The 21,485-nt window shown below is 37.9% G+C and overlaps 1 protein-coding gene across 2 annotated transcripts in view; it reads left to right on the forward strand.

The window, feature by feature from the left end:
• Window positions 1-1,421: 1,421 nt before the first annotated feature.
• WDR17 (WD repeat domain 17) overlaps window positions 1,422-21,485 on the forward strand; it is a 343,395-nt gene continuing 323,331 nt past the window's right edge. The window contains exons 1-2 of one of the 2 annotated variants that reach the window (XM_053703848.1): window positions 1,422-1,543; window positions 1,915-1,988. The gene's annotated coding sequence lies outside the window, so the exon portion shown is untranslated. The remainder of the gene's footprint in view (window positions 1,544-1,914; window positions 1,989-21,485) is intronic. The other variant, XM_053703847.1, reaches the window with a different exon arrangement.

A 21,485-nucleotide genomic window follows, 5' to 3' on the forward strand; every position in this document is an offset into this window, starting at 1 on the left:
TCTAGCTATGCGTGTTCTAGGGCTGCATTGGAAGCAGTTTCCTTCTGTTTGCAGTTTTAATTCACACCCTCTGTTTAACCTATTAGCCCTGCTGCTTGGATTCTTGCACCTGGGCCCTGTGGTTTCTAGTTACGCCTCTGAAATGAATGTAGGGAATTTATAGTTTTTCAATTTAATATGCTGGATATTTATGCTTCAGGAAAGTTGTATTATGTGTAAACTCATTTATTTTAAAAAACAAAAGTTATTAACTCAGTCAAAAAAATGGATGACAATCTATAATACATTTTTCATTAACACAAAACCAATTATCGCCAATCATTTATGTTACTACATTTTTAATCTGTAATTTGTGTGTGGTATGGAGGGCGCGATATAGATAAGAAGGCAATATATATAGCATTGTGTGTGTATGTGTATATGTATATATATATATATATATATATATATATATATATATATACACACACACACACACACACAAACACATTAAAATGGGCGGAGCCATCTGAGGGGCGGGGCTAGTGCTCCCCCATCTTCAAAAGTCACCAGCCGCCACTGGGTACAAGGTAATCTCAGGGGTTAAAAGTTTAGTAATATAACAGTGTTGGCTGTGCAAAACTGGGTAATGGATAATAAAGGGATTATTAGTACGCACATGAAAAAAATCCAGCAGCAATAAAAGAAATCACTCAAAGATTCTCAAAGAAAAAAAGTGCCACATTAATTTCCTCTGCACGATGTGGACATTTGTGAATAATGTTTGGAGAGATATTAATCACTTATGGTTATTGGTTTTACATTGATAATCACTTTGCTTTATTGAAATATATTTTCCAAGATCATAAGTGTGAACTGAGTCTGTGCCGTTACAACACCTCTAAGCAGATTCTTATGTTTTGTATCTTTTGCAAAAGCCTCCACCAATTGCTACTCTGGATTTTTTTTTTCTTCACTCAATTTAAATAACAGTCAGAAAAATGGTTTTGCGTGGGCTAGAATATTACACAAGAAACCCTGCAGATCGCAGATCATCTTCACTTTATGGAGTATACGCTTGCTGTACATGTATATGTCTGTACACACAGTATAGGCTGTGCTGACAACGGAAAGCTTGCACACTATTTACCTGGAGTGACACCTTTAAATTGCTATGCACGTAAAGGAATGAGTTAATAGAAATCACAGAGGGTCTAACAATGCTTTCATCCAATTAGAGAACGGTGTGTCACAATCAGTCTCCACTGATTGGTTAAAAGGTTTCGTAAGGGATGTTCTTTATAGACTCCTTGCATCTTGATTTGCAGATGGGAGTGTATGTTGTGGAGGTGTGTCGTGTGTTTGTGATTGACAGGCTGCTGAGGGATAAGGAGACAGCTTGTAGTGGTGCTGTGCTGAGAGATCTGCGCCTGTTTTTATTGGTGCTGTCACTGGCTGCTGTCTGATTGTGCACGTCTGCTATGTGGCAGCAGTACTGTTGTCCTACAGTTTGCATCTGTGCCAGCATTAGAAGCTTTCATCGTTCCTGTAGTTCCATTGCCAGGTTAGTTTTAGCTGTCTTCAGTAATGATTGTGATTTTCTGCTTGCTGTGTGACAGGATGTGTGAATAGCGTTGATTTATGTGTAACATTGATGTGATCACCTGTACATTGTGGGTAGTGTCTCTGTGTTATTGCTTGTAACCAGGTTTGCACCGAGGTCATTACTGTTCTGTTTGCAGTTTCAGTGTTGCAAGACTTGGCACACTCAGAGTTTAAGCTTTAGTTACAGTGCATTTAAGGCTATCCTCTGTGTCTTCTTAATGGTTGTGCCTATTTTTTTAATTGAAATGTCTAGTTCTAGGAGGTGTTGCCTGGATGTCTGTTACATCTGAGTTCATTCTATAACGGTGTAAATATCTGATTCCTTGTAAGGTTTCAGCACCTGCCCGCTGTCCAGACCAGGGGAAACAACAGGCTCTACACATTATAAGCTTCTGCTGAAACAGGTAGGATAACTCCATTCTCCTGCAATCCTTTTGCTATAGAAATGTAAATCCAACTCCCTGCCTAGACTGATTTACTAAACTATGTGTTAGACGTTTCACCCTAGCATTACAAGCATTTCATGATTATAATAAATGCCATACTAGTCCAGACACTGGAATACGTCTTAAAGCAATTACTTGTAGCCATCAGCACCCTATTTCCTGTATGCATACACCCAATATTGTTATGCTTTTATCGTGTTAAATATGTTGTTTGAGTATATCTTGTTGTTAAAAATCTTCAATGGACTGTCTTATTTTTCTTTTTTGATGTGAGTATACTGTGTAGAAGAAGAAACAATGTATTCATATAGTATAGATCTTGCAAAAAAATGCAAGTTGCAATTTGTTTAACCTAATATGGTAACATCTATAATTAACATTTGTTTTTGAAAGAAACAACTGAGAAGTGATGGACATACATTTTTTATATATTAAAGCTTATGCTCTTCTGGTGAAGAAACCTTAAAGGGACATTAAACACTTTGAGATGGTAATATAAAATGATACATTGTATATAATAAAACAACTCTGCAATATACTTTCATTATTTATTTTGTCCTCTTTGCCTGTAATTCCATTCTGAAATTGTGAGCTTTTCAGTTCCTGTTAGAAATGGAAGTGCAGAACACTGTTAAATCCAGCACAACCATTGGCTGCACACTCTAGTGACCTATTTATAACTGACCCTAATTGGCTACAGCAGAGAAGGTAACACAAGTTACAACATGGCAGCTCCCAGTGTTTTATAAACACTAAAACTTTACCCTTATTTTGTCACTTTTTAAACAACTAATGAAACTTTAAAAAATACATCTACATGTTAGTCATGGACTAATCTTTTCTTTGAATGCATCACTCTATCTAACATGTATTTAGTGTTTAATGTCCCTTTAATGTTCAAATTTTAATGTATGTAACAAATGTGCGTGTTGCACACTGCCTAGAGTGGCCAAAAAGCAAATCAATATCTGGTTTATGCAATTTGCAGCATTTTGAAGAAAACCTAGGTTACAGAATTAGTTTTTGGCCTCTCTAGGGAGCGTGAAACAAGCATAATTTTTTACACAGAAGCAAGAGGTGTTTTATAGATACTGCAGTATTCACATTACAGTATTTTAAACATATTCAATTATTCATAATTGAAAAATGCTTATCTACACTGTTCCTTTAAAAAGTAATTAAGTCAATTATTTATTAATTTAAGTAAAGTATTTTGAGAAATCCCATGTATGTTGGTAGGTGATTCAGTTTGGATTTTGTAGGGAAACATGTGTAGTTACATTATATTAAAGGGATACAGAACCCACATTTTTTCATGATTCAGATAGAGCATGCAATTTTAAGCAACTTTCTAATTTACTCCTATTATCAAATTTTTCTTTGTTCTCTTGGAATCTTTATTTGAAAAAGCAGCAATGTAAGCTTACTAGTCAGCCCATCTTTGGTTCAGCACCTGGGTAGCACTTGCTGATTGGTGGCTAAATTTTGCCAACAATCAGCAAGCGGTATCCAGAGTGCTGAACCAAAAATGGGCCGGCTCGTAAACCTACAAAAATTGATAAAAGTAGTAAATTAGAAAGTTGCTTAAAATTGCATGCACTACCTGAATCATGACAGAAAAAAATTGGGTTTAGTATCCCTTTAATGAGTCTTATTAGCAGCAGTGGAACAGTATTGTAACTAGTCAATAGAAAAAAAATACAAGTCAGGTTAAAAAAGTAAAATATGTTGCAATTTCCTTTAAGACCAGGACTAGCAAACTATGTGGCAAATTTTCCTAATTAGGTTGTTTCCTTGGGTATTTTGTCGGTTAAATAATACGCACCTATATCTATATGTGCAAACTTTATATGTAATAATAAATAGAAATCTGTATTCTTAGAGAAACAACAGTACTTATAAAGTTGCTTATGAATTCATATGAGCAACAGACATTATGATAAAGATGAAATATTGAACAATAATACAGACCTGGGGATCATTAAAGGGACAGTCAAGTCCCAAAAAAAACTGTCATGTTTCAAATAGGGCATGCAATTTTAAACAACTTTCCAATTTACTTTTATCACCAATTTTGCTTTGTTCTCTTGGTATTCTTAGTTGAAAGCCAAACCTAGGAAGGCTCATATGATAATTTCAAAGCCCTTGAAGGCCGCCTCTTATCACATGCTTTTTTATTTGCTTTTCACAACAGGGGAGAGCTAGTTCATGTAAACCATATAGATAACATTGTGATCACACCTGTGGCTTGTGGCAGACACTGCACTAATTGGCTAAAATGAAAGTCAATAGATAATAAATAAAATGTCATGTGATCAGGGGGCTGTCAGAAGATGCTAAGATATAAGTTAATCACAGAGGTAAAAAGTATATTAATGTAACAGTGTTGGCTGTGTAAAACTGGGGAATGGGTAATAAAGGGATTATCTATCTTTTAAAACAACAACAATTATGGTGTTGACTGTCCCTTTAAGGCTTTGCCTGCAAACATTTTTTCAATTTTAGTTCTAGAGATCATTCGTCTGCAGCACAACACATTAATGACAAAACCTGAGATCCCAAGGTGATGTAGCTGTGCAAATTATTTACTGTTAGGGGCCTCATCTTTCATATAGATCCCTAATTATGTGATGTGTTAGAACATTGTGCTTTTTCTTAAGTATCCTTGGTCTAATCACTATACAGATTATTTATCACTATAATAGCACAAACCTAGTAAAACAGAACTGTTCCTCATTAAATTTTTATCTATGCAGAATTAAAAAAATGCAATAATCTTTTATTGTTCACTTGACCTGTTTTTCATGTAATTTAACTCTGAAATTTGTATTATTTATACTCAGAGGGACTGGAGTTTATTCTGTGAAATGCAAAACCCTGACCCTCGAACATGCTGCACAGTGATTGGTTGATACTGTCTTTATATCTGTATAATTTCCAATGCTGGAGCAAGACAGCACTTAATTTAACATTTCTTTTTAGTTACAGGGGAAATGTAATAAACAATAGTGTTAGCACATATATAACCTCATATATTTCTCACAATCATAGGCCAGGGGCACATGGAGGCCCCCATTAGAAAACCAAGTTTAAATGATTTAAAATAAAATTAATGAAATGGCCCCCTCCATTGGTATAACCTATGCCCAGAACTAGGCCAGAATATCTCTCTGATGTGCCCTTTCTGTGTGTTTTGAAAAGTTTAGTAAAAACAGCAATTGTTAAGGTTACCAATGACCTACTTGAAGCAAAATCAAAAAGCCACTTCTCTCTGCTAATCCTCCTTGATCTGCCTGCAGCCTTTGATACTGTTGACCACCCTCTTTTAGTCCAAACCCTACAATCCTTCGGCATTTCCGACACAGCCCTCTCGTGGCATTCTTCCTACCTGTCTAACCATACCTTTAGTGTAGCCTTCTCTGGGGCATTCTCTGCCTCATTACCACTTTCTGTTGGGGTACCACAAGGCTCTGTTCTTGGTTCCCTTCTCTTCTCAATCTACACATCCTCACTAGGTTCCCTAATAAAGTCCAATGGGTTTCAATATTACTTATGCCGATGACACCAAAATATACCTCTCTGCACTAGACTTATCTCCTTCCTTGCTGACCCGTGTCACTAACTGCCTTCTAAATATTATCTTGGATATCCTCATACTACCTTCAGCTAAATCTATTCAAAACTGAACTCCTTATTTTCACCCCTTCTTCCAAAATCCTTACCCCCCATCTTCTATAACTGTTGATAACTCTATCATTACCTCTACCGTGCATTCCCAAGGTCACACTTGACTCAGATCTTTCTTTCACGCCTCACATTCAGTCCTTAATCAATTCCTGTCACTTCCACCTTAAAAAAAATCTGTAAAATTAGACATTCTCTTACACAAGACACAACTAAAATTTTAATCCAATCTCTCATCCTTTCCCGCCTCGACTAATGCAACTCCATCCTATCTGCTCTCCCTAGCGGCCGTCTAGCTCCTTTACAATCCATAATGAATGCATCTGCCAGGCTCATCTTCCTTACATATTGCTCTTCATCTGCTGGACCTCTCTGCCAATCCCTTCACTGGCTTCCTCTTGCCTCCAGGATTAAGCACAAAATTCTCAATCTTGACATACAAGGCCCTCAACTGCACTGCTCCCCCCTATATCTCAGACCTTGTCTCCAGATACTCTCCCTCTCATCCCCTTCGCTCTGCTCACAACCTCTTACTCTTCTCCTCTCTTGATACCTCATCACATTCCAGTCTACAGGACTTCTGCAGACTGGCTCCTATCTTGTGAAACTCGCTGCCTCGTTCCACAAGATTCTCCCCTAGTTTTTTAAAGTTTCTAGCGCTCCCTAAAGACTCTACTGTTCAGGGATGCATACAACCTACACTAACGATTCCTAACCCCAGTTCATCTCCTCCTTTGCTACCTCCTTGAACCCCCTTAGCATGTAAGCCTATGAGCCATCTGTTTGCATATAACCTTCATAAGAACTGACTACAACAGTGAAACTCTCAGCAGGGCCTTCTACCCATTTGATCCCTATAAATGTTACCTTGTATACCATGGCTATGTTTATAGGCCGGCGGAATCTGTTGGCCCTCTGAAAATAACTGATAATAATAATAATAAAAAAAGAATAATACAAAAAAAGAATAAAAGAAAGAAGATTGAGCCACTATTTATTTATTCCTCTGAATATTGGACATGCAAAACGAATTGTGTGACAAAATTGAAAATGTAGTATACTCAATCATCAAGCTTCTGAATCTGTATAAATTGTTAGTACTGTATCATCTTTTGTAAATGTTAACCTTACCAATCTTTTTCCCACAAAGAGTTAAACTACACAGTGACATTTTCATTCCTCTATATATTTGTGTATTTCAAAACAGGGCTATAAAACTGCACCTGAGCCGGCGTCTCCAGTTGCTTCTGTAGGAGGAGGGTTGGTAATCTCTGTAGGTAGCACAGCCTGCTGTGAGATGCTCATGCTGCAGTGCATATCCGGTTGCAGTGAATCTCCTGTAATAGATGTACAAAACCACTGAAGCTTTGGGGGGGATTTGGTGCATTGTGTTTGCATCTGTGATGAACCTGTGTTATGTATATGCTCTATTTAGATGTTACCTCTTGGCATCATATTATAACAAACACTATTTTCACATAACAGTAAACAAAGAAAATGCTGTCATTTGCAAAGAGCATTTTAGAATTGTTTGTTTTATAACTGTTTCTTGCATATAAATGTGTGCTTAACCTATGCATATGGGTTAAACACATAGTTAAAGGGATATGAAACCACCTCCCAAAAAATTATAATTCAGACAGAGCATACATTTTCTAATGTACTTCTATTATCAAGTTTGCTTCAATCCAATTGTATTCTTTGTTGAAGAGATACCTAGGTAGGTGTCTGGAGCATAACATGGCAGCATATAGTGCTGCCATCTAGTGCTCTTGCATATGGATAACATTCTTGCAAAACTGCTGCCATAAAGTGATTCCAGACACGTGCATGCTTCTGAGCTCACGCCCTTGCTTTTCAACAAAAGATACTAAGAGAACAAATACAATTTGAAAATTAGAAAGTTGTTTAAAATTGCATGCTCTATCTGAAACATGAAATACATTTTTGGGGGGTTTCATCTCCCTTTAAGATCAGCTACAGGGCACAGATGCACTACTGGAAACTAGCTAAACACCATATGGCGAGTCAATGACAAGAGGCATACATGTGTAGCCACCAATCACCAACTAGCTTCTAGTAGTGCTGCTCCTGAGCCTATGTAGGTATGCTTTTCAACAAAGGTAAACAAGAAAACACAGTAAATATGGTAAGAGAAATATATTTTAAAATTGCACACTCTGTCTGATCTATGAAAGTTTATGTATGACTTTCATATCCCTTTAAATGAATCCCTAGGGAGATCCATGCTTGAACTGGAGAACAGAGATGACAGAGAAGTAATGATGTAAACATTCTTCATGATTAAGTAGGATTCCCTAGTGCATGGTGTATTAATGTAACAGAAACAATAATAGCTCTGTACAGAACACTCGGTCATGGGGCATTGTGTTAGTTACATGGTACTTTAGTTGTTTGTTTTTATTTGAAAAAGTTTTATTCAATGATGAAGGTCTAGAAAAATTAAACATGTTATTAACATTGAAAATCTGTTATGGATAATTGATTTAGAGGGGCCAAATTATCAATCTCCTGAAGTTATGAAGCAGCGTTCTCAAGACCTCTGCTCCATAACTTGTCCGCCTGCTCTGAGGCCGTGTTCGAATACGATCGGGTTGATTGACACCCTCAGCTAGAATCTGCAGGAGAACTGCTGGTGCAATAATAAATGCTGACAGTGTATGCTGTCGGCATTTATTGATGTGCATCGGACATGATACGCTACATTGTATCATATCCGCTTGCACAATAATAAATAGGCCCCAGAGTATGAAGTTAATGTTTTTTTTATTCTGTTGATCCCACAATTTTTATATTAACTGATTAATTATTTTGATTCTTATATTAAAACACTAAGGAGCTCTGAATGCATTAAGCTCATGGTAAAAATTTTAAGGTGTGGTTTTTTATTTGTTTTGGTTTTTTTTTAGTATTTTTTTTATTTTGGGAGCTTAAAGGGACACGAAAACCAAAAGTGGGCGCAAAGTACCTATTGGGAGTCACAGAGCAGTACTGGTTTTAAGGAGGAAGGGCTGCATTGGTAGTGGCATAACCCAGCTGTGTGACTGGTGCTGGCAATAGGGTCACTGACGGTTTACTCATGGGACCAGCACTGCTCTGAAGCTCACAAATAGTACTTGAACTGTGTTTTTATCCCCTTTGTGGAGGTTAAAAAAGCAACTTTACTGGGTCGATAGTTTTTTTTTTTAATTACATGTACAAATTAACAAGGACTTAAGAAATAGGCATACATGCTTACATACTAACGAGCAGCATCTTTCTGGGCATCATTCCGCTTGCTTGCTTGTTACTAACCACAAATGCTTGCATCTTTTGCTTGAACTCTTTGACGAACTAAATATATATGACCTTATACAGCATTCCATCCAGATTGTGTGTGACAACTGCACATGTTATACAATTGATTATTATGCTCATAAATACTGAATTGTACATATCCTGAGGGCATGACTGCACCGACCACTTAGATCCCAACTTAATAACCTGCCCGGTAGTCTATACCTCAGCATGAGGTGCCGGTAGCAGCAGGGTGTAGTGGGTCCTTGCAGCGTTTTCCCCTGAATATACTATTCTATTTGTACACAGTAACTTTGAATGCCTGATATAATTTTGTTGATTGTAGACACCATATTTGAAAGGCAGTCACTTCTTTCTTAGATCCCATTTTTTACTTACCTGCCCAGCTGGGACCTCTAATATGAGGTGCTGTGTGCAGCAGGGTGTAGAAAGATTGACATGCTTTTAATATCCATGTTGCTATTGCATTTTCTCCAGATATAGAGATTTATTAAGTATAAGCACACACACATACCTCTGACCGGTCAGGTTTAGTGTCTAATATATGACACAGTAACTATCACTGTATTGATGTGTCTAGGTTGCAATTGATAATTGTTACATATTCCATTGTTCACACTGCGGGGGAGCATGCCTACTCTGCGCTCACCTTTTGTTACTTATTTTCATTATAATTATTAAGCTAGTAAAGATATTTTTTCAAAAGAGTGCTGAATTTCCTGTCTTCTTTCATCATGGTTGATTTATCCTGGATGGTTTCTCTTGTTGGTAAAACATTTCAAATTTTTTGAAAGTCAGTGGATTTTTCAGGGTATAGCCGGTTTAGGCTACCTTATCCCAATTTTTGTTCTAGCTTTAAGCAAATATGTCCCTCCTGTATATTTATTGATATATATATATATATATATATATATATATATATATATATATATATATATATATATATATATATATATATATATATATATATATATACACTCACCAGTCACTTTATTAGGTTCACCTTGCTAGTACCGGGTTGGACCTCCTTTTGCCTTCAGAACTGCCTTAATTCTTCATGTCATATATTCAACAAGGTCCTGGAAACATTCCTCAGAGATTTTGGTCCATATTGAGATGATAGCATCACGCAGTTGCTGCAGATTTGTCGGCTGCACATCCGTGATGCAAATCTCCTGTTCCACCACATCCCAAAGGTGCTCTATTGGATTGAGATCTGGTGACTGTGAAGGCCATCAGAGTACAGTGAACTCATTGTCATGTTCAAGAAAACAGTTTGAGATGATTTAAACTTTGTGATATGGTGCATTATCCTGCTGGAAGTAGCCATCAAAAGATGGGTACACTGTAATCATAAAGGGATGGACATGGTCAGCTACAATACTCAGGTAGGCTGTGGCGTTTAAACAATGCTCAATTGGTACTAAGGGGCCTAACGTGAACCACCATTACACCACCACCACCAGCCTGAACCATTGATACAAGGCAGGATTAATCATTTCTTTTTATGTTGTTTACGCCAAATTCTGACCCTACCATCTAAATGTTGCAGCTGCAATCGAGACTCATCAGACCAGACAACGTTTTTCCAATCTTCTATTGTCAAATTTTGGTGAGCTTGTGCGAATAGTAGATTCAGTTTCCGGTTCTTTGCTGACAGGAGTGGAACCCGTGTGGTCTTCTGCTGCTGTAGCCCATCTGCTTCAAGGTTCAACGTGTTGTGCATTGCGCTCTCTCTCTCTCCCCCTTTCTTTTGCGCTCTCTCTCTTTCCCCCCTCTCTTTTGCTCTGTCTCTCTCTCCTTTTTTTGCTCTCTCTTTTGTTCTTTCTCTCCATCCCTCTCTTTTGCTTTCTCTCTCCCCTCTCTCTTTTGCTCTCTCTCTCTCCCCCCTCTCTTTTTTGCTCTGTCTCTCTCCCCTCTCTTTTGCTCTCTCTCTCTCCATCCCTCTCTTTTGCTCTCTCTCTCCTGATCTCTTTTGCTCTCTCTCTCCTGATCTCTATTGCTCTCTCTCCCCTCTCTTTTTCTCTCTTTTCCCTCTCTTTTGCTCTTTTCCCTCTCTTTTGCTCTTTCCCCTCTCTTTTGCTCTTTACCCTCTATTTTGCTCTCTCTTCCCCCCTCTCTTCTGCACTTTCCCCTCTCTTCTGCTCTTCCCCCTCTCTTTTGCTCTTCCCCCTCTCTTTAGCTCTTTCCTATCACTTTTTCTCTCCCCCTCTCTCGCGCCAACCATGCCCGGTCACGCCCACGCTCCCGGTCACGCACACGCTCCCGCCCGGCTATGCCCACTTTCACCGCAAATAGCAGTATATCAGGTAAGGCCAGGTGTGTTTGTCCTCGTGCTGTCTCTACTGCGCATGACAGCTTTGGACAAACACACTTGGCCTTTTATATTATAGGATGAGTATTGCATAAATATGCTTTTACATATTTTCATCTACTTGACTGCAAAGGACTCCAATGCACTTAAATATATGCCTATATATTTATACATGCATTTATGTAATTATATTTGTATATATGTCTGTATATACAAATATATACACATATAAATACATATATGTATGTGTGTGTATGTGTATATATATATATATATATATATATATATATATATATATATATATATATATATATTTATTTAGACCTGTATATGTATGTATCTCTATGGTAAAGCCTTTTGAAGCCCTTTTTTTCTTTCTTACACTTAATACCTTTTTAAAACAATATTTTTTATTAGATAATGTTATTATGAGTGTAACTGTATTGCGTAGTGTACTTTTGATGTGTTTTGTGCAACAATTTTTGTCTCCTGTAACAGTTAACCATAGCTCTGAAGTCGCACTAACCCAACGCACGTTAAATTCAATAGTGCTCAAGTGAACGCATTTACTTTTAACTCATAATACAGCACTACTTCAGATGCACACAAAGAGCCACAATAAACACTTTTTTATTTATTTTTAATTTTTCAAAAAGCTTTATTAAGGTTCCAACAGAATTACATAAAAATGGATTATCAACAAAGGGGCCCAATATGCCCCTATTAAATCATATACACAGAAAAGGTTAAAGTTGAAAATATCTATACATGAGTGTACCATGAACCAAGACCATGTCACTTACAATATAACAATTACGGTATCAGTCAAAGGTGAAAATAGGGACTGTAAGATCCCTAAGATGCTAAGGAAATAGTGAGAATATGGGGTAGGGGGGAAGGGAGGGAGGGGCGGATATGTGGGTTTTACAAGTTACTGGGGACATTGAAATAGGTCCTCAAGCATCCCACACAAGAGTCAGGTCAGTCTGTGGACAGGACATTGGGTTTCCAAACCGTATCATGAATACATTTCCAGTCTGTCCAAGTTAATTCGAATAAGTCAGTGTTGCCTAATTTATAGAAAATGTCCTTTTCCATGGTATATAGATAAGCCATATAAGTACAGATCTTGGACCAATTTGGAGGGGATTCTTTCTTCCAATCACAGGCTATTGAGTGTTTTATTGACATAAAGAGGTATATATACATATGACAATAAACACTTTTTCACTCCACACAACAGTTACAGCGCCACTCGTAATCTAGCCCATAGTTGGTTTGTCTGAACATGATATGACTATGGGCTTCTGTTTTCGTACATGTGTTCAGCTGAAAATTGGTGCGGGTTTAATGAACTTAAAGGGACAGTCTACACTAGAATTTTTATTGTTTTAAAAGATAGATAATCCCTTTATTACCCATTCCCTAGTTTTGCATAACCAACACAGTTGTTATATTAATACACTTTTTACCTCTGTGATTACCTTGTATCTAAGCCTCTGCAAACTGCCCCCTTATTTCAGTTCTTTTGACAGACTTGCATTATAGCCAATCAGTGCTGACTCCTAGGTAACTCCACGTGCATGAGCACAATGTTATCTACATGACACACATTAACTAACACCCTCTAGTGGTGAAAAATGGTCAAAATGCATTCAGATAAGAGGCGACCCTCAAGGTATAAAAAATTAGCATATGAACCTCCTAGGTTTAGCTTTCAACTAAGAATACCAAGAGAACAAAGCAACATTGGCGATAAAAGTAAATTGGAAAGTTGTTTAAAATTACATTCCCTATCTGATTCAATAAAGCTTATTTTGGATTAGATTGTCCCTTTAAGTTAACAATATGCTCATTTCATTGTGGTAGAAATAACCTTTTAAGATAATGGGGCCTATCTATCAAGCTCCGTATGGAGCTTGACGCTCCGTGTTTCTGGCGAGCCTACAGGCTCGCCAGAAACACCAGTTATGAAGCTGGGGTCTAAAGACCGCTGCTCCATAACCCTGTCCGCCTGCTCTGATGAGGCGGACAGGAATCGCCGGAATTCAACCCGATCGAGTACGATCAGGTTGATTGACACCCCCTGCTGGCGGCCAATTGGCCGCGAGTCTGCAGGGGGCGGCGTTGCACCAGCAGCTCTTGTGAGCTGCTGGTGCAATGCTGAATACGGAGAGCGTTTTGCTCTCCGCATTCAATGATGTCTGTCGGACCTGATCCGCACTGTTGGATCAGGTCCGACAGACATATGATAAATAGGCCTCACAGGGTGAGAGAAAAACACACCAGCCAGGAGAGAAACTTTACTAGTCAACCTTATTTGTTGCAAGTCCAGTCCAGCCTCTTGTGTGTGTGTATATCTTATTTTTACAGATCCCCTCTGTAAATACTACAATTAATCAGGTGAAACACAAAAGTATTATGGAAGGAGGAACTTTCTCTCATGATTGTCTGTATTTTATTATCTATATAACTGTGTGTAATGGGCCATTATGATATTATAACACTAACTTGCAACAAACATCTACTTCAGTGCTTTCCAAACTGTGTGTCGGGACACACTAGTGTGTCGGCAGCAGTGTGTAGGTGTGTCCCTGCTTCAGCACAATTTTTTTTAAATTGAATTTTTTTTTTTTATTATTGTTTTTTGGTTTCTGACTTTCCACCTGCCTGCTACGCATATCACATGGTTGACACGTGATTGATACCTAGTGGGTCACAGATCATCTTAACCAATTGGCACAGCTCAGTAGAAACTGAAACTATTCCCATTGGCAGATTTGGCAGCACATTGGCTCCTGACTGCACGTGTAGTCTCCTTAATTGGCTCCTGACTGCAAGTGTAGCCAGTGAGTGGGACAGCCGTGTGTTTGCAGCGTGGGCAGTAGTCAGTTGGACTCACAGAGCTCTGAGAGTGGCAGCTTAAATGCTGAGCTGAAGTCAGTGGGATATTTTTGCAACTAGCTCCCAGTAGTGCATTGCTTCTCCTGCTTTTGATATATGGATAGGAAGTGGAAGATAAAAATGCTTGATGATGAAATGTGAGTGTCTTTATCTAATATTACACCAAATATTCCGAAACTGTGTTCATCCCATCAACCTCATACATCCCATTAAAATAGTAAGTAGCTATTGGTGTTATTAAACTTTTTTTAATTCTTGCACATACTTGCATACTGTTACTTGTAAATGCATTTTGTTATTATATAATTTATGTATGTGTCCGTATCTTTTAAAACAAGCTAGTCTAACCTCCTTTTTGCTAGTACAACTGAATTACTGTGTCTCGAAATAATGTAGGTCTACAAAGTGTGTCACCAACATGAAAAGTTTGGAAAGCTCTGATCTACTTCATATCCAGTCCCTTCTCTTCACACCACCCTCTGTGTTTTCCTCTAATAAAGTATTGTATTGAAATAGCTTTGTTTACTGATTATTTGCATTGTTATTGCTGCTGTTTGACAGTTCATTGCTTCTTCTGTACAGTTCAGTGAACCCAGAAGAAAGGATTGCTGAATCTAAATTGGCATGATATATTGTATTCCATTAGACACACATGCAGCAAAATCTACAAACAGCACCATTGCATTCAAACTAAAATTATTTAACTATGTGCATTGCATTGAAGCACCTATGAATAATGTAAAAACTTGCAACATACAGAGTCCTTTTTTTATTAACCATTTACAGAAGAGCAATCAGAGACAAGTGTATTGCAGAATAACTATCGGCTAGATTACGAGTTGTGCGTTAGGGTAAAAAAGCAGCGTTAAGAGGTCCTAACGCTGCTTTTTTACGCCCGCTGGTATTACGAGTCTTGCAGGTTTAGGGGCACTGCACACTTCTTTGGCCTTACCCCAAAACGACTTACGTAAACTTTGTAAAGTCTTTTTTCTATGGGACTCCATAGCGCCGGTATTACGAGTCTGTCCTGGGAGGCCAGAAAGTGAGCGGTACACCCTCTCCTGTCAAGAGTCCTAACACATTTTAAAAGTCAGTAGTTAAGAGTTTTATGGTACAACGCCGTAACATAAAACTCATAACTAAAGTGCTAAAAAGTACACTAACACCTATAAACTACCTATTAACCCCTAAACCGAGGCCCTCCCGCATCGCAAACACTATAATACATTTTTTAACCCCTAATCTGCCATAATAACATTTTTAACCCCTAAGAGGGGCAATCAGCCAATAGGATTGAAGTTCAATCCTATTGGCTGATACAATCAGCCAATAGGATTTTTTCTACCTTAATTCCGATTGGCTGATAGAATTCTATCAGCCTATCAGAATCTAAGGGATGCCATCTTGGATGACGTCACTTAAAGGTACCTTCATTCAGCTTTAGTCATCGGAAGAAGAGGATGCTCCGCGTCGGATGTCTTGAAGATGGACCCGCTCCGCGCCGGATGAAGATTTCTGCCCGTCTGGAGGACCACTTCGCCCGGCTTGGATGAAGACTTCTCCCGGCTTTGTTGAGGACTTCGGCCCGGCTTGGATGAAGACGTCTCCCGGTAAGTCGATCTACAGGGGGTTAGTGTTAGGTTTTTTTAAGGGTGTATTGGGTGGGTTTTATTTTTAGGTTAGGGACTTTGGGCTGCAAAAGAGCTAACTGCCCTTTTAAGAGAAATGCCCATTCAAATGCCCTTTTCAGGGCAATTGGGAGCTTAGGTTTTTTTTTAGCTAGTATTTTATTTGGGGGGTTGGTTGTGTGGGTGGTGAGTTTTACTGTTGGGAGGTTGTTTGTATTTTTTTTTACAGGTAAAAGAGCTGATTACTTTGGAGCAATGCCCCACAAAAGGCCCTTTTAAGGGCTAATGATAGTTTAGTTTAGGCTAGGGTTTTTTTTATTTTGGGGGGACTTTTTTATTTTAATAGGGCTATTAGATTAGGTGTATTTAGTTTAAATATCTGTAATTTGTTTATTATTTTCTGTAATTTAGTGGGGTTTTTTTTACATTAGCTATTTTAATTTAATTTAGGTAATTGTATTTAATTTAGTTAATTTATTTAATTATATTGTAGTGTTAGGTGTTAGTGTAACTTAGGTTAGGTTTTATTTTACAGGTAAATTTGTCTTTATTTTAGCTAGGTAGTTATTAAATAGTTAATAATTATTTAATAACTATTCTACCTAGTTAAAATAAATACAAACTTGCCTGTAAAATAAAAATAAACCCTGAGATAGCTACAATGTAACTATTGGTTATATTGTAGCTATCTTAGGGTTTATTTTACAGGTAAGTATTTAGTTTTAAATAGGAATAATGTAGTTAATGATAGTAATTTAATTTAGATTTATTTAAATTATATTTAAGTTAGTGGGTGTTAGGTTTAGGGGTTAATAACTTTAATATAGTGGCGGCGACGTTGGGGGCGGCAGATTAGGGGTTAATAAATGTAGGTGGTGGCAGTGACATTGGGGAAGGCAGATTAGGGGTTAATAAATAGAATGTAGGTGTCGGCGATGTTGGGGAAGGCAGATTAGGGGTTCATAAGTATAATGTAGGTGGCGGCGGTGTCCGGAGCAGCAGATTAGGGGTTAATAATATAATGTAGGTGGCAGCGATGTCGGGGTGGCAGATTAGGGATTAAGATTAGGGGTGTTTAAACTCGGGGTTCATGTTAGGGTGTTAGGTGTAAACATAACTTTTATTTCCCCATAGGAATCAATGGGGCTGCGTTACTGAGTTTTATGCGGCTTTTTTGCAGGTGTTAGACTTTTTTCAGCCGGCTCTCCCTGTTGATTCCTATGGGGAAATCGTGCACAAGCACGTTACACCAACTCACCGCTGACTTAAGCAGCGCTGGTATTGGAGTGCGGTAATGAGCAAAATTTTGCTCAACCCTCACTTCTTTTCTTTTGACGATGGGTTTCTGAAAACTTGTAATACCAGCGCTGTAGGTAAGTGAGCGGTGAGGGAAAACTGCTCGTTAGCACCGCATAGCCAATTATTTCTCCTTTTCAGTGAAAATAAAAAAAATACAATGTAATTAAATACCATACTAATATTCAAAGGATTTTAAGGCTGCATTAACCTTATACAAATGTTCTTGCATGTATTTAAAAAGAAAGGGTAAGTGTGATCATAAGAAGCTTTATATGACAGATTTGCATTTTAAGAATATAGATATCATGGTTAAAAGCTTCTATATTTTTAATGTTTTATATTAATATTCTATATTCTCATATCCTCTCTAAAAGGAAATAAAAATGTTGGACTAGATTATCAGGCCCATTTATCAAGCTCCGTACGGAGCTTGAAGGGCCGTGTTTCTGGCGAGTCTACAGACTCGCCAGAAACACAACTTATGAAGCAGCGCTCTAAAGACCGCTGCTCCATAACCCTGTCCGCCTGCTCAGAGCAGGCGGACAGGAATTGCCTGAAATCAACCCGATCGAATACGATCGGGTTGATTGACACACCCCTGCTGGTGGCTGATTGGCCGCGAGTCAGCAGGGGGCGGCGTTGCACCAGCAGCTCTTGTGAGCTGCTGGTGCAATGTTAAATGCGGAGAGCGTATTGCTCTCCGCATTTAGCGAGGTCTTGCGGACCTGATCCGCAGTGTCAGATCAGGTCCGCAAGCCCTTTGATAAATGGGCCTGCAAGAGTGTACATATATACAGTATATTTATGTTTGTGTATGAATATACATATACACATATAAATATAATAATGCATTCATTTATATACATATATATTTAAATATATATATGTTAATAAAGTTGTTCCAATGGATCCCTATGTAAAAGCCCTTTCAGCCCGTTTTTTCTCTAAAACATGACATATCCTAACCTTGACCCCTTATAGCTTCTCTGTGCAATATTATAATTACATTATTTTTATTAGACAGTGTTAATATGAGTGTTACTGTACTGTACATTGTATTTTTGATGTTTTTTGTTACACTTTTTAGGTTTGCACTATTGTTAACACCTGCTTTTCAGAAGCGGTATTAACCAAAGCACAAATCGCGATTGCGACGGTGCAATCACATTTACTTCCCACTTATGTGAGTAGAATTACAGGTGTACCCGTAAAGGCAAATTTTTGTCTCAACACGAGGGTACGGAGCACTGTGCTACAACTGTAATCTAGTCCTTTGTGTGTGTATATATATAGTATATGTTGCAAAAAAGAAATAATTTAACTGCCATTAAATTGCAGACTCCCTTATTGACCTCAGCATGGAAGAACCAAGGTTACAACCAGGGCCCGGACTGGAAATAAAAAGCAAACCTGGAAAAATTGGGATATTACTTCCCCCATTATAATTATTATTATTATTATTATTATTTTAAGAATTAAATTGTTAGTTTGTAATAATTTTTTTTTATTTTATAGCCACCCAATTTGCTGGTAAGCCGATCCGGCCTTGCTTTAAAACCCATTGCTTACTGAACACTTTAGCCTTGTTTAAACAACTAATATAAATGAATAAATTTGCATCTGCATTTTATTCTCAGGTTCATCGTTGCTTTAACTGCATTATTCTGTCTAGCATTTAGTTAATGTTAATTGTCCCTTTAAGCAGCTAGCTAAGTACGAGCATTCTCAAGTCATTTTCTCTTTTTAATGATTTATTCTGTGTTGCTCTCCTGTGTTGTTGGAACTAAGTAGTATTCCAATTTTTATACTTTCTCTACTATTCAAACAGTAAGAAGACCAGAAAATATATTGAGTATGAGGATAACTGTGCTAAATATTGGAATCCACTGTAACCTTCTTTCAGTTGTGATTAACTCAATCCTCTTTTAATCTGTAAAGAACACAATGGCCAGACATCTGTACAGCAGTAGGTTAGCTGTAAAATTCTATCTGAAGCACAAGATTATACCGAGGGAAGAGAAGAATTATAAAAAAGATGAATCTGTGAAAAAAGATCACATACAGAGGGCGCCTCCTAGTGTAATACTGCAATGAAAAAGGGAAGTGTGTGTGTCTTGTGATATGGGTATACTCACAAAAATGGCAGCACCCAATGTGCTATATGGCCCTGGCTGGCTGGGAACTCAGTGCCCCAGCTAACTGTTCCCAGGTGTAGAGAATAAGGCCCAGTAATCCAGGAGTCCGTGACAGGCGGAACAGATAAAAAGCTGTATCTATGAAAGAACATCACATACAAAGGGCGCCTCCTAGTGTACGTGTGTGTGTCTTGTGTTGTAGTTATACTCACAAGAATGGCAGCACCCAATGTGCTAAATAGTGCAGGCTGGGAACTCTCAGTGCCCCAGCTAACTGATTCAATGTGTAGAGAAAAGGACCCAGTAGTCCAGGTGTCCGCACCAGGCAAATCAAACCAAGCTCAGGCTTCAAAAAAGTTCAGTATATTTTTTTTTAAAAACAAGATAAAAACTAAGGGTGCGTGCATTCACCCAAAGCATATACAAACAAGGCAAATAACAGATTGCAACGCGTTTCTCAGCTGTGCTAGCTGTTTCATCAGGCTTCTGTTATCAAACTGGAAGCACTGGCTTTTAAACATGAACTAACCAATCGCCTCCCTTGAGCTGTAACAGCCCATTTCCGCTCCGGTGCAATTAATTGACATGTATTCTCTTTACCATGTGTGTTTCTGGAATTGCAAAACAACTGATGACATTGATCACATCCAAAAGTATAACAAGTTATTCTCAAACACAATGTACTCACATCAACCTTATATAAATGCCTATAGTAAAAAATATAAATGTGTATTTGTAATACAAAATATAGTTGGACATGTCAGTGTTACAAGCAGTTTTGTTTAAGAGAAGAATTATGCAACAGATTTTGATGCTATCTCAATATGTTGGATACAAATAAATGGATTTGGTCAAAGTTATAAAAGTCTTGTTTTACTTTAATTCTTCAGATTGTAATAACATATATGGCACCATGATGCTTTGTAGTATTTGCATATATGTAATGTTTGTATTTCTATAGCTCTGTCTGTCTCAACACTCTAGTATAATGGGACATATTAAGTACTTGCAATGAGTAAGCCACAATTTATCCCCCCAAAAAATATGCATCTCTATTGTATCTTGTACTCCCATTAGAGCCATGTAGCTTCTGAGCCTTCTTAAGTTTATTGCGCCTACTACTAACAATAAACAATAAATCTTGTATATCATATAATATGGAGATAAAATACCTCACAAACTAATATCACTCAATATAATGGTATAGTGATGAAAGCTTGTCAGCTAACATAAAATAAAAAAGTGGTAAAACAATATAAGTGTTAGAGTGAAAGAAACTCGTATACTGATATATATATATAAGTAATCAAACAAAACAGATTGATCTATATACATAAAAATATGCAATCAGATACAGAAATCAAGCCCGTAGTGTTCATATTTATAAATCACTTATTGTGTATAGCAACGCTATTCCCTGCAGCAAATGGTAGTGTCCCACAAGCTTGATAGCGAGCAATGGTAATATCCCCTATACCAGGGGGTGATGAATGTATCTCCTGCACAAGATGGATAGTGAATCTGCGGCTTGCTGCTTCTTCCGGACAATAGTTGGTGTACAGTTCTGCAGTATCAAACAAAAAGACAAAAGAAGGCGCCACAATAGTGCAACATCAGTGGTATCAACAATAACCCCTACTCCAATCCGTTGTACTTACAGGATATCAGGCACTTGATAAGTGCCACAACAGCATTCTGAGCTCTTATAGTCGCTCAGCAGACTAATCCCCGTACTCTCCGGACTCCTCCGTGTTGTAAATGTAGCTGTGCCCAAACACAGGTGCACATAAAGTGAGGGATAATCTGTTCAAACCAAACAATGTATTAAGATGGCAGTCACATAAGTTACCACAACTTCAGCTCTATGTGACTGGACGGCAACTATATATATTAAAATTCTGTGGAAAGTCTAATATAATTAAAAGACTTTATTAAAAACAATGTTAAAACACGACGTTTCACGGTCTTACAACGACCGTTTCACCTGATGAAACGGTCGTTGTAAGACAGGCCTCCCCTATCCAAGCACTCAAGTTTTACACCTTATAATAACAAAAACTGTTAACAGTGTGCGAAGTTGGCCACCACAGTTAAAGTCAGCCAAAGTTATAACAGACACCAACTAGTATTAATATACACTATGCAAGCTTTATTATCCTGAATACAAAATCAA

Source organism: Bombina bombina, chromosome 2, assembly GCF_027579735.1.
Source record: "Bombina bombina isolate aBomBom1 chromosome 2, aBomBom1.pri, whole genome shotgun sequence".
Classification (NCBI taxonomy): Eukaryota; Metazoa; Chordata; class Amphibia; order Anura; family Bombinatoridae; genus Bombina; species Bombina bombina.